Source organism: Brassica napus, chromosome A2 (genome assembly GCF_020379485.1).
Source record: "Brassica napus cultivar Da-Ae chromosome A2, Da-Ae, whole genome shotgun sequence".
In the NCBI taxonomy this organism is placed as follows: domain Eukaryota; kingdom Viridiplantae; phylum Streptophyta; class Magnoliopsida; order Brassicales; family Brassicaceae; genus Brassica; species Brassica napus.
The window spans coordinates 10,951,815-10,965,446 of NC_063435.1; positions in this window are offsets into that span (position 1 = coordinate 10,951,815).

Consider the following 13,632-nt stretch of genomic DNA (forward strand, 5'->3'; position numbering starts at 1 on the left):
CCAGAAGTTATGACTTGTGAGCTCCTTTGACCATAATGTCGGCGTGAGAAACTGAGAATCGTTTCTCCTTTTTTAAATGGGCTTTCCCCAAACATTGAGAATTAGCCCATAACTTATGATTTGCTGTTGTTATTAAGGATGTAATAAGCCCAACATATTTTAACCCACATTTGTGTCAAGCCCATCATCATCGAGAAGCAGTCCCGTGAGAAAGCCAGCGTCCGTACACTCTTTGATCGTCCGTATCTGCGAAATGAGCGCCGAGTCTTTTGAAACTGGGAAGCGAGTCCACTCACTCAGCGTTGGAGTTGTTGAAGGATACTCTGGAGCCTGGATCGGCATTGACAGGGATCAAGACGGGAAACAAAACTGTTCCGTCCCTCTGCCTCCTTTGCTCCTTTATAGAATCTTAAACCATATCTAACCCAAACCTATTTTTCTCTCTATATTTTCTTCTAAAGTAAAATAATTCTATTATAAAAGTGAATTTTCTCAAATGGTATACCTTTATAATAGAGTTATAAAAAATATATAGGTATGTTAACTTTTACTTTATCTTTAGACAGAGTAAAATAATAATATTATTCTATATTTCTTTATATAATGTAACTCTATTTTAGAGAAATACATAAAGGTATTAGAGATGCTTTTAGCTGTGGTATCATTGTTCAGGCATTGGAGCTTAGATACCGAACGAGTTCAACTATAGACGAATAAGGTCTGCGTTGGTTGTAAAGCAAAACTGAGATTCATAAACTATTGACTTGATATTAACGTGAGCAAAGGCTCTTCTTAAATACAACATAGCGATGCCTTGATACGCAAGCTATTTGGACTTATCTCTAATATATTACATGTAGATAAACACAACTTTGAAGTTAATCCATAACGTAGGGATTATCTCCCTAATACTCCCCCTCAAGTTGGAGAGTGAAGGTCCTTAACGCCCAACTTGGAAGACAAGTATTCAAACTGAGGGCGCCCAAGAGCTTTAGTAAGAACATCGGTGTGGGAACCGAAATTCGCACCGTCGATTTCCGTTTAAATAAGGAAACTAAGAAAACCCTAGTTTCCCAGAGGACCCGGATATCTGTTAATTACCACACGTCAAGCAATCAGAACACGAGAATAACAACGATAAAAGTAAGAAATCGAAAAGAGAGCAAAGTAGATCTTATTCCGAATCTGCGTATGAGCGTTACAACAAGGTATAAGCCTGGGCTCGAGAGCTGTCGGCGAGATTCCTAGTTCTAGCAACCCTAAGACGGCTAAACCTAATTGAGTCGCAGCTCGAAATAACAAAAACGGAAAGTTGCCTAAATCGCTCTAAGTGCTAAGTTTGCTCTGAAAAAGTTCCCCCTTCTGCTCCTCGCATAGGACTCCTTATATACTAGCTCCAAGGTCGGTTTACGCTTTTACTCTTCTGCCCTTAAGCCGTCATAGCATAAAAATGGAGATATTCCATTTTTCCCGATCTTCACAATTATCTTCAAAACTTCCGTATTTATCCGCGGAAACTTGACATTTATCCTTCCTCGTGGGCCAAGCGCGAACCATGCTGTGGTTCACGGGCTTTTGGTTAGAAAAAATCGTAGGATGGGCCTCGAGTCGTGTTTTAGGTCCCTTTGGGCCGTCTTCCGACTCGACACGTTTACTACGAGTTTTCCGCGGTTTCTAATCCGCGAAGTTTGATCGATGAATTAGAATAGCGGGAAACATAGACTGAGCTTGCTACGGTCTTCGGGAGATAGCATTCGAAGGTTTGACGAGAATGCAAGGACTGGTGTCGTATCGATGTTCGGAAAGGTTCGATCGCTACACAGCGACCAAACTTTGGCTCGAGCCCGGTCGCTATGTAGCGACCGAGCGAAACGAGTGCTCGGTCGCTACGTAGCGACCGAGCTTCGGCTTGAGCTCGGTCGCTACGTAGCGACCGAGCGGGACGATCGCTCGGTCGCTACGTAGCGACCGAGCTTTGGCTCGAGCTCGGTCGCTACGTAGCGACCGAGCGGGACGATCGCTCGGTCGCTACGTAGCGACCGAGCTTCGGCTCGAGCTCGGTCGCTACGTAGCGACCGAGCGGGACGATCGCTCGGTCGCTACGTAGCGACCGAGCTTCAGCTCGAGCTCGGTCGCTACGTAGCGACCGAGCGGAACGATCGCTCGATCGCTACGTAGCGACCGAGCTTGGCCGAGCTCGGTCGCTACGTAGCGACCGAGCGGGACGATCGTTCGGTCGCTACGTAGCGACCGAGCCTTGGCTTGAGTTCGGTCGCTACATAGCGACCGAGCGGGACGATCGCTCGGTCGCTACGTAGCGACCGAGCGGGACGGACGTTCAGTCGCTGCGTAACGACCTGTTTCGAGCTTTCGTCGGACGTCTCGATTCTTTCTTCCGCCAAGCTTTTTCGTAAAGAAGAATCTATTTCGAAAAGTACTCTTCGGAGAAACTCTTATTTTCTTCTTCGGACGTTTTGAATGTTAAATTTGTCGTAACCGTTTTTGACCCCAACAGTTAGCCCCCCAGCCCGTTAGAGATGTGACTCTAGCGGGCGGATAGATGACTTTGACAAGGTTAAGTGTATTGGACGAAATTTACAGTTAAAACTCCGCGGAAAAAAGTTGTCGAGGCGACATTCCGAACCCATACTTCTATAAGTAGTGAGCTCTTGTCATTCATTTTCTTCACACCTTTCCTCCTTCATTTTCTTCAAAAACCTCTCTAGTTTCTTAACTTTCCTTTCAACATGTCTTCCTCCCAAGGTGATAAGAAGGATTGCGACGTCGAGATGGGTGAGGCCACTTCTCCGGCTCCGGTTCCAACTTCTCCGGCGGAAGTGCCGGCTTGTGTTGCCGGTCATCTTTCTTTCCGAGAGAAACTAGTTCGTCGCCAAGCCGAGAAAGAATTGGCTCAGACTGGCTCCGAGTTTCCGTCTTCCTCCGCGCAGGTCGTTGCCCCGTGTCATGGGACCGGCGTCGCGGCTTCTCCCCCGCAAGTCCTACCTGCGGGATCTTCCACGACTCCGATCCTCGTCGAGGACAAAGAGAAGGCCGCTGACTCTGTGCCTCCGCCTCCAGCCAGAAAAGAAATCGTTCTGGCATTGCGTGCTCCTAGCGCTGTCCAGGCTACTCAGCCTAAGAGTCGGAAGAGGAAACTGGCCAAGAGCGGTGACGGGGAGACTTCGCAGCGAGGTGGGTCGAGCCTAGCATCGGGACTTCGCGGAAAGGTTTGTTTCTTGTTTGAATTCTCGATCGTCTTTCGTGCATTCTTTTCATGGACTTAGTCTTAAGAATTTTTACCGTTCGCAGTTCATATCGTTGATCGATGGGATGATCAGCGAATGTGGTTCTGAGACCAGTCGTCTTTCCGGGGAGTTGGTGGAGCTTCAGGGCAGATGGTCCGAAACCGAGGCTATGTTGACGGCTGTCGAGGACTCTCACTCTGCGAAAGTGTCGAAGCTCGAGGTTGCGATAGGAGAGCTTGAGAGGGACCTCGGGAAGACGGCGAGTTCCTTGCTTAAGGAAAAGAAAACCAGGAAGGCCAAATCCTCGGAGGTGCGTCGACTCCAGCGTCAGATCGAGAGTGACGCTGGACTAGCGCGCCGCGGGATCCAAGAGGCTACGGATGCCCTTCGTGCGGAGTTTCAGGCTCGCTTGGCGAAGATTTCTGCTTCCCTGGGTTCCCTCGAGTGTATCCGGAGCAGGGATTTCGCTTTGGCGACGATTGAGGGCGGGATGGCCGTGGTTCGGTCGTTCCAAAGTGAGACTCCCCCGACCTTGGAGGCCGAAGAGGCCCGACTGTCCGGCTGCAAGGGAGATATGGCGGCCGAGGATGGCGATTTCGGTCTCATCCTGGCCGACCTAAAATCCGCTTGCTTCCTTCCGACGTGTCCAGAAGACCCAGAGGGGAAAGATCCGATGGTCGGAGAGAACGGAAGCGACGCGGCTCCAGGCTCGGACGAGGCGGCGGGTGAAGAGGGAGCGTAAGTTCTGAGGGTGACTTGGGTTAGATCTCTTGCGAGAGATTTTTTTTTTTTTTTTTGTCTTTATGCTTCGGCCTTGAACGGCCTTGTTTGTATTCGGGACTGGCCGTGTGTGGCTTTGAATCCCTGCCGCTCCGCGGCTTTATGGTATGATAATCGGATAACGTTTTTTATGAATTTGTGAATAGTGGGGAGGAAGGTGATGAGTTGTCGTCTCATATCCTTCTTCGATTGTGAAATGTTTTATTCGAGACCTGTTTCGAGAGTTCTTCCGCGAGATGTGAACTCTGCGGGGGCGCTGAAGGTATCGAACGTAAACATAGAGGCGTGGTTTAAGAATCTCTTATCTTTCGATATCATGCCTTTGAGATGTTAGAGACCAGTGCGCTGGGTTTAGGGCAAGACCTAGGTTTACTTTCGGTTTAAGGATTGTGCGGTGACTAACCGGCTATCGTTTTTCCTGTCGCGATTTCTTCCTGATTCGTATCGATGTAAAGTCCGCGAAAAGTTCTCGGCTTATACGACTTGTTTGATACGAATCGAGCATCTCTCCGGAGACCGGAAGTGCTAGACCAAAATTTCGGATTTCTTTTATAGCGCTATTATCCTTGTGTCGGATGTAAGAGAGTCATCTCCATGAGATGGCTATGTCTGTTTAGGACGTTTGTGAGTTCGATGTGATCAGCAACGGACTTGGTGGCGTGTGCCGTTGTTTTGATTAATTTGTGTAAAATAAATGTTAATGTGTGCATATATGTGTCTTTTTGCGGAGATTTCGTTTGCTCGGAAGAAACCAATTTTGAGGCATCTTTTGCGACGTCTCGCGATGCTAAAGGTTCGATTCTCCCAAGCGGCCGACCAATTTCCGAAGACCTCGTTGCGATTTCGCGGGTGAGGATGTTTTGATAAGTCGAAAACACCAAAAGTGCGGTTAGAAGTTTTTCGATTTTTTGGGAGTATACGAGTATACGTACCCACTCCCCCCCCTTTTTAATAAGGGAGGACAGCTGAATTTGCCTTTCGGCAAACTGCCTACGTACTCCTTGCGGAGATCAAGCCGTCTCGTAGTTCAGTGATTGCGAGTTGGTTCGTTTAGTGATAGTATTTTTTGAGATGCATCGCATTCCAGGTTCTAGGGATTTTTATGCCCTGCATGTTGGCTATTTCGTAAGAACCTGGTCGGACGACTTTTTCGATTTTATAGGGACCTTCCCAGTTTGCTCCGAGTTTTCCCGCGTTTCGTTCAGCGGTGTTTTGGAAGACTTTGCGAAGGACCAGATCTCCCTGATTGAACCTTCGGTTCCGTACGTTGGAGTTATAGTATTTCGCAGCGGCGTGCTGGTAGTTTTGAATTCGGATGAGCGCTCGATCCCGGCATTCGTTAATGAGGTCGAGATCGTCCAAGAGCATAGCATTGTTGAGTTCCTCTCGTTCGGGTAAGAACCTTCTTCGAACACCGGGAAATTCTACTTCCGCGGGAATCATGCACTCCGCGCCGTATACCAAGGCGAAGGGAGTTTCTCCCGTTGCTCGCCTTGGGGTGGTACGGTGAGACCAGAGGACTCCTTCGAGTTCGTCGGCCCATCTACCTTTTTTGGCCTCCAAGCGTTTCTTCAGTCCGTCGAGAATGGTCTTGTTGATTGTTTCAGCCTGTCCGTTGCACTGCGGATATCTGGGAGTTGACTTGTTGAGTCGTATCTTCCACTTTTCGCAGAATGCCTCGAATCGGGTGGAAATAAATTGAGACCCGTTATCGGTTACGATTTCGTAAGGAACTCCATGCCTACAGATGATGTTTTTCCATACGAAATTCTCGACTTGGACGTCTTTTATACTCGCGTACGAGTCCGCCTCTACCCATTTTGAGAAGAAATCGGTAAGGACTAGAAGGAAACGCTTTTGCTTTGAATTATGCAGAGGTCCGACAATATCCATGGCCCAGCGCATAAAGGGATAAGGCGACGTGATGGAGGAAAGAACTTCGGCGGGTTGTCGGATAGTTGGCGCATGCCTTTGGCATTTTTCGCATTTTCGTGCGAATTTTTCGCAATCTCCGATCATTGTTGGCCAATAGTACCCGTGGCGTTTGATTTTCACGGCTAGTGATCTTCCGCCGGAATGGTTGCCGCATGAGCCGGAATGTATTTCCTCCATTACTTTCCTCGCCTTTTCTCCTTCCAGGCACGTCAGGAGCGGTCCGGAGAATCTCCACTTGTAGATTTCGCCGTCCACTGTTACGTAGCGTGCGGCCTGTGTTCGGATCTTGCGAGCTGACCATTTTTCGGCGGGCAGTTGCCCGTCGATAATGTAGTCTCGAATCGTCTGAAGCCATGGGGTATCACAACCGTAATCGGATTGCTCCGATGGTGGTGGTATCGTAATCTCTTCTTCCTCGTCGTCTTGACCCTCTATGAGATTGACAACGACTGGGGGTCCGATACTCGGATGTTCGATGAACTCGACCGGAATTACCCTTTTGAGTCCTGGATCGGAACTTGATGCTAAGGCCGCGAGGGCGTCCGCCTGGACATTCTCGGAACGGGGGATCCGGGTAAGGGCGAAACAGTCGAAGTCTTGAGCTAGACCTTGGACCAGTTTGAGGTACGCGTCCATCCGTTCGTCTCTGGCTTCATATTCTCCGCTGAATTGACTGGCCACTAACTGGGAGTCGCAGTAAGCGTGGAGATTGCGTATTTTTAAGCCGTGAGCCAAACGTAGACCTGCGATCAATGCTTCGTATTCGGCCTCGTTGTTTGAGGCATGGAATTCCAGTCTGAACGATTGTTCCAGGATCTCGCTTGTTGGAGATGTGAGACGGATCCCGATACCCGATCCTTGCTTGGATGAAGATCCGTCGACGTGGAGGAGCCAGGTGGAATTTGGTTCCTCGTTGGTTATTGCTCCCGTTGGAAGTTCGACCAAAAAGTCCGCGAGCACCTGTGATTTTGCGCTCGTCCTTGGTCGGTATTCGATGTCATACTCGCTCAACTCGACCGCCCACTTCGCCAATCGGCCTGATTGACTTGGGCTATGCAAAATTGTCCGTAAGGGAAAAGTCGTGAGGATAACAATCGTGTGGGATTGGAAATATGGTCGTAGTTTTCGGGCCGATGTTACGACCGCGCATGCCAATTTTTCCATCAACGGATACCTAGATTCGGCATCCAGCAAGGTTTTGCTTATGTAAAAAATAGGTTTCTGCTCCCCGCGTTCTTCCCTGATCAGGACTCCGCTTACGGCTGTTGCCGATACCGCGATGTACAAGAACAAAGGCTCTCCTTCCACGGGTTTTGCGAGGACTGGAGGAGTAGCTAAATAACGCTTCAGCTGTTGGAAGGCGTTTTCGCACTCTTCCGTCCATTCGAATTTTTTATTTCCTCGCAGGACGTCGTAGAAGGGCAGGCACTTATCTGTTGATCGTGAGATAAATCGGTTAAGTGCTGCGATTCTGCCGGTCAGTCTTTGGACTTCCCGTTTATTCTTCGGCGAAGCCATCTCGATTAGAGCGTTGATCTGTTTTGGATTTGCTTCGATACCGCGGTTGGTGACCAAGTAGCCGAGGAATTCTCCTGATGCCACGGCGAATCTGCATTTCGTCGGGTTGAGCTTCATGTTATGGGAGTTTAGTTGTGCGAAGCATTCTTCGAGATGTGACACGTGATCCCTTGCTTTGAGGGATTTGACAAGCATGTCGTCGATATAAACTTCCATCGTTTTTCCGAGTTGTTTGGAGAACATTCGGTTCACGAGTCGTTGGTAAGTTGCTCCAGCGTTTTTGAGGCCGAAGGGCATTACCTCATAGCAATAGGTTCCGCGATCGGTAATGAACGCAGTCTTCTCACGATCGTCGGGATTCATCCTAATTTGATTATAGCCTGAGAAAGCGTCCATGAAGGATAGGAGTTCGTTGCCCGCCGTTGCTTCTACCAATCGATCGATATGTGGTAGAGGGAAGCTATCCTTTGGACATGCCTTGTTTAGGTCGGTAAAATCTACGCAAACTCGCCACTTCCCGTTTTTCTTTTGACTACTACGGGGTTGGCGAGCCAGTCGGGGTATCTTACTTCCGTTATCGACCCAACTTTAAGCAGTTTTTCGACCTCATCGTTTACTGCGGTAGCACGTTCGGGTCCCAGCTTCCGTCTTTTCTGTTTGACGGGTTTGAATGTTGGGTTGATGTTCAGCTCGTGACATGTTATGTTAATGTCGATTCCTGGCATATCTTCCGCAGCCCACGCGAAAGTATTAAGGTTCTTTTTAAGACAGGTTATGAGTTCTGTCTTTAAAGGCTCGTGGAGATTGGCTCCGATCTCGACGCAGCGTTCTGGGAAGGCTTCGTCGAGACAGATCGTTACCACGGGTTCACAAGTTGGCTCGCGTTTTTCATCTAGAGCTGCGAAGATACGAGATTGCCAGAAGAATTCCGCTGAATCCTGACTTCGCGTATCTTTGCTGGAGGTCACTTTCTCCGCTTTCTTAGGAGTAATTTCGAGGATCGGTCTCTTTCGTTTTAGTTCCGCGGCGAAACAAACCTGAGAAACTCTTGGATTTCCCCAGATTACCTCGACTCCGTTAGGGGTCGGGAACTTGAGGCAAAGATGGTAGGTTGATGGGATTGCGCGCATGGTGTTCAGCCATGGCGTCCCCATGATAACGTTGTAAGATGCGGGGCGGTCGACGACTAGAAACTCTGTGATGTTTGTCATGGTTCCGGCTTTGACAGCGAGTCTAATCGATCCGTAGGCCATGGTCGTTTCCCCCGAAAGCCCTAGCAGTGGGCTTGGGCATTTTGCGATCTCGGATTGACTGATCCCCATCTTTTCAAGAGTGTCTTTGAAGATGATATCGGCCGAGCTTCCGGTATCGATTAGTACTCTAGCGACGTCGATATCTCGAATTGTCAACTCGATAACAAGGAGATCGTTCCGAGGTTTGGCTCGATCGACCGTTTCTCCCCCCCTGAATGAGATGACATTCGCGCACGTCGAATCTCGCATGTCCTGATCGTTGAGTGGTTTTTGCGGGTTAGATTGATCCGTAAGTCCCCCTCCTTCTAGCGCCAAACTGTGGGAACCGAAATTCGCACCGTCGATTTCCGTTTAAATAAGGAAACTAAGAAAACCCTAGTTCCCAGAGGACCCGGATATCTGTTTCCGTAGCTCCCACGTCCCATTCTCCTCTTGAGCAACCATCTCCTCTTTCATTGAATCGCACCAGACTTTATGCTTGATTGCCTCAGAATAACTTTTAGGTGTAGTGGAGGCAGTGATCGCAGCTAAGAAGGCTTGATGCGTTTCTGAAAATTTAAGATTAGTAATATAATTACTGATGGGATAAATGATTTTACCTTGGACTATTTCAGAGGAGGACGATGAGGAGCAGATGAGATCGAGATGGGGTTCTTTAGTATCGGCGAGACACTGAACATTGTGAGATATGTAGTCTTGAAACTTAGCAGGTGGAGCTCTGTTCCTGTGGCCACGCCCTAAAGTTTCAACTATGACTGGAGTGTCTGAAGATTCCAAGGGAGCTGATACATGTTCTGCCTCGGGACTGACTGTTGTAGACTGATTTATTTGGTCACTAGACGGTTCCGCAGATGATGCAGAGTGTTCTGTTTCAGATGGAACTGACTGTTCTGGTGGAGATGAGGAAGGAAGAACCGGAGACGACTGAGGTAAGGTTGGTTCATCGTTACTCCCCCTTTCGACTGTAGCTGATAGTTCTTGTACTTGCCAGTCATCATCGGACGACAAAGATAGAACTGGATAAGTTTTACTTGGCTTGTTCACGCTGACCATAGAAGTAGCAAATGGAAACTCGTTCTCATGGAAAATAACATCACGAGAGATCAGAAATTCTTTCTTGTCAAGATCATAAATTAACCTTCCATCCTTTTTGATTGCACGGATAGCCTACAAAAATACAACGGCGGCTTCGAGCGCTGAATTTATCCTTGTCTCGAGCTCGATGATGTACAAAGCACAAGCAGCCAAAAATTTTGAGCTGATCATACGACGGTTTCGTTGTATACAAAACTTCAAACGGAGACTGATTGTTGAGAACAGCCGTAGGTGTTCTGTTAATCAGATAAGCTGCGGTTAGAATAGCTTCTCCCCAAAACTTTATAGGTAAACTTGCTTGAAATAGCAAAGCACGTGATACGTTCAGAATATGTCTGTGCTTCCTTTCAACACGGCCATTTTGCTGTGGAGTAGCAACACAGGATGTCTGATGTACAATTCCACTTTCTCGAAAGAATTGAGCCATGCAAGTAAACTCAGTACCGTTGTCGCTTCTAACTGTTTTGACTTGTTTGGAGAATTTTCTCTCAGCCATTGCACAGAAGTTTCGAAGTATAGTCTTGACCTCGGATTTCTCAAGAAGCAAGTAAGTCCAGACCGTACGTGAGAAGTCATCTACTACAGTAAGAAAATATGAAGCTCCAGAGGAAGAACGTGTACGATATGGACCCCATACATCGCAGTGAATAAGTTGAAAACATTCAGTAGTTTTATTCAAGCTTTCATAAAAAATCTCTCGAGTCTGCTTAGCTCGAAAACAAACATCATAAGGACTGTGATGAGCAGATTTATTTGAATCAAACGACAAAGGTAATAAAGGTAACACCGAAAAAGAAGGATGTCCCAGCCTTTGATGCCACTGAAGCCGACCATCTGAACCAACATTTGAGCCAGCAACATGAACTCTCGCAGCCATTACATCCTTGAAGAAATAAACCCCATCTCGTTCTTCACCTGCTCCAATCAGGGTCCTCGTGAAACGATCCTGTAAAATCAATAAGGTATCGGTCAGTACAGCAAAGCACTTTTCTTGTTTGAGTAACTTAGAGACCGAAATCAAAGAGCAGTTGAGATGAGGCACAAATAGAACATTCGAAAGAATGATATTGTGTGAAATTCGAAAGTTGCCAAGATGTGTGGCATAAGTTCGATTTCCATCTGCGAATCCAACCGGACATGGTGGAATCGGAGTAACATTATCCAGAAATGTGAGCTCTCCAGTCATATGATGCGAGACTCCAGTGTCTATAATAAGATCTCCATAACGTTTCTTACCAGTTAACCTTTCAGAAGGTTTGGACTGTTCATTGAGTAACTGAGTAAGCGCTTTCCATTGATCTTCAGTGAACGCTGGAAAAGTGGAGGAATTAGAGGAGGTGGCGTGAGCGTTACGAGCTCCATTGTTTCTACTCTGATCAGACACAGACGCTCCGCGTCCACGACCACGAGCTGATCTGGTATCTCTCGGTGGAGACCGTTCTTCCCACCAGTCTGGAAAACCCACCAGCTGCCAACAATTAGACTTGTCATGTCCTTTGCGTCCACAATGACTACATTGACTTCGTTTTGTAGGTCCTGAACTGCTGGTTGTTTCAGAAGATTCTTTCTTTGCAACAAAGCCAACTGCACTCTGCTGCGTCTCCCTGTCTTTTGCGGATGTGAGACGTTGTTCTTCACGAATAACCTTGGCATAAGCTTCGCCAAGATCAACCGGAGAGTCGCTGGCAATAATTCCCTGACAAACTCCTCCAAAACGAACCTCATCCAAGCCCATTAAGAACTGATGAACTTTCTCTTCTTCTCGTTTTGTTTCATAAATTGCGGCTGCACTGCAACTGCAAGGAGGAAGTGGTTTGTACATATCTAACTCTTCCCAGAGTTTAGCTAAGCGGCCATAATAGTCCATGACAGATTGTCCATCTTGACGACACCGAGCTAACTGCTCCTTAAGAAAGTGGAACTTTATTGCCAACAGAGAACCTTTTCTTCAAGTTATCCCAAAGCTTGTGAGAGTCTGAGATAAACGTAACTGTCGATCGAACGCGTGCCTCAATAGAAGAACGAATCCAACCTACAATCATCGAGTTAACAGAGGACCAAAGTTCGAAATTTGAATCAGTAATAGATGGTTTTGGTATTGTTCCATCAATGAATCCCAACTTTCGTTTTGCCCTCAACGCATTGATCAACTCCGTAGACCATTCATTGTAATTATCACCAGTAAACATCACAGATGTGATAAGCGCTCCAGGATTGTCTGAAGCAAACAACGAGAACGGAGATGTCGACTTTGAATTTGTAACAGGCAGCTCCACTGGAGCACTGCTGCTTTTAGTAACAGAAGAATCATCATCACCAGCCATCGACTTGATGTGCTAGAGATCTAAAAAAAAACTGGGAAGCGAGTCCACTCACTCAGCGTTGGAGTTGTTGAAGGATACTCTGGAGCCTGGATCGGCATTGACAGGGATCAAGACGGGAAACAAAACTGTTCCGTCCCTCTGCCTCCTTTGCTCCTTTATAGAATCTTAAACCATATCTAACCCAAACCTATTTTTCTCTCTATATTTTCTTCTAAAGTAAAATAATTCTATTATAAAAGTGAATTTTCTCAAATGGTATACCTTTATAATAGAGTTATAAAAAATATATAGGTATGTTAACTTTTACTTTATCTTTAGACCGAGTAAAATGATAATATTATTCTATATTTCTTTATATAATGTAACTCTATTTTAGAGAAATACATAAAGGTATTAGAGATGCTTTTAGCTGTGGTATCATTGTTCAGGCATTGGAGCTTAGATACCGAACGAGTTCAACTATAGACGAATAAGGTCTGCGTTGGTTGTAAAGCAAAACTGAGATTCATAAACTATTGACTTGATATTAACGTGAGCAAAGGCTCTTCTTAAATACAACATAGCGATGCCTTGATACGCAAGCTATTTGGACTTATCTCTAATATATTACATGTAGATAAACACAACTTTGAAGTTAATCCATAACGTAGGGATTATCTCCCTAATACTCCCCCTCAAGTTGGAGAGTGAAGGTCCTTAACGCCCAACTTGGAAGACAAGTATTCAAACTGAGGGCGCCCAAGAGCTTTAGTAAGAACATCGGCAATCTGATCTTTGGAGTGGACATACGTTGTAGAAATGACACAGGCTAGTACAGCATCACGCACACTGTGACAGTCACGTTCCAAATGTTTTGTGCGTTCATGAAACACAGGATTTGCCGCAATGTGCATAGCAGCCTTATTATCACAGTAGAACGGAACTGGTTTGGTAATAGGAACACCGAGATCCTTGGAGATATTGATCACCCACTTGATTTCCTTTGTAGCAGACCCCATAGCTCTGTATTCAGCTTCAGCGGAAGAAAGGGACACAGTATCTTGCTTCTTTGTTTTCCAACATATCGGTGAGCCACCAAGAAAAACGACATAAGCACTCAAGGAACGTCGAGAAGTAGAGCAGTTACTCCAATCTGCATCTACATACATAGAAATGTCCAGGTCGGGTGCTGAAGAAAGTAGAATGCCCTGTCCTGGACAGCCTTTAAGAAACTTCAAAACTCGGATAGCTGCATGCCAGTGATCTTCATGGGGTGCTTTCATAAATTGAGACAATAAGTGAATTGCATAACACAACTCTGGACGGGTATTGGCAAGATATACAAGCCGTCCCACAAGTCTTCTGTATTGTTTTGGATCGGATAACAATGGACTCTTGTCTGCTGCAAGATGATGATTCTGTTCCACTGGTGTGGCGACAGGTCGTGCATTTGTTAGTCCAACATCAGCAATGAGGTCAAGAGTATATTTTCGTTGAGAGAGC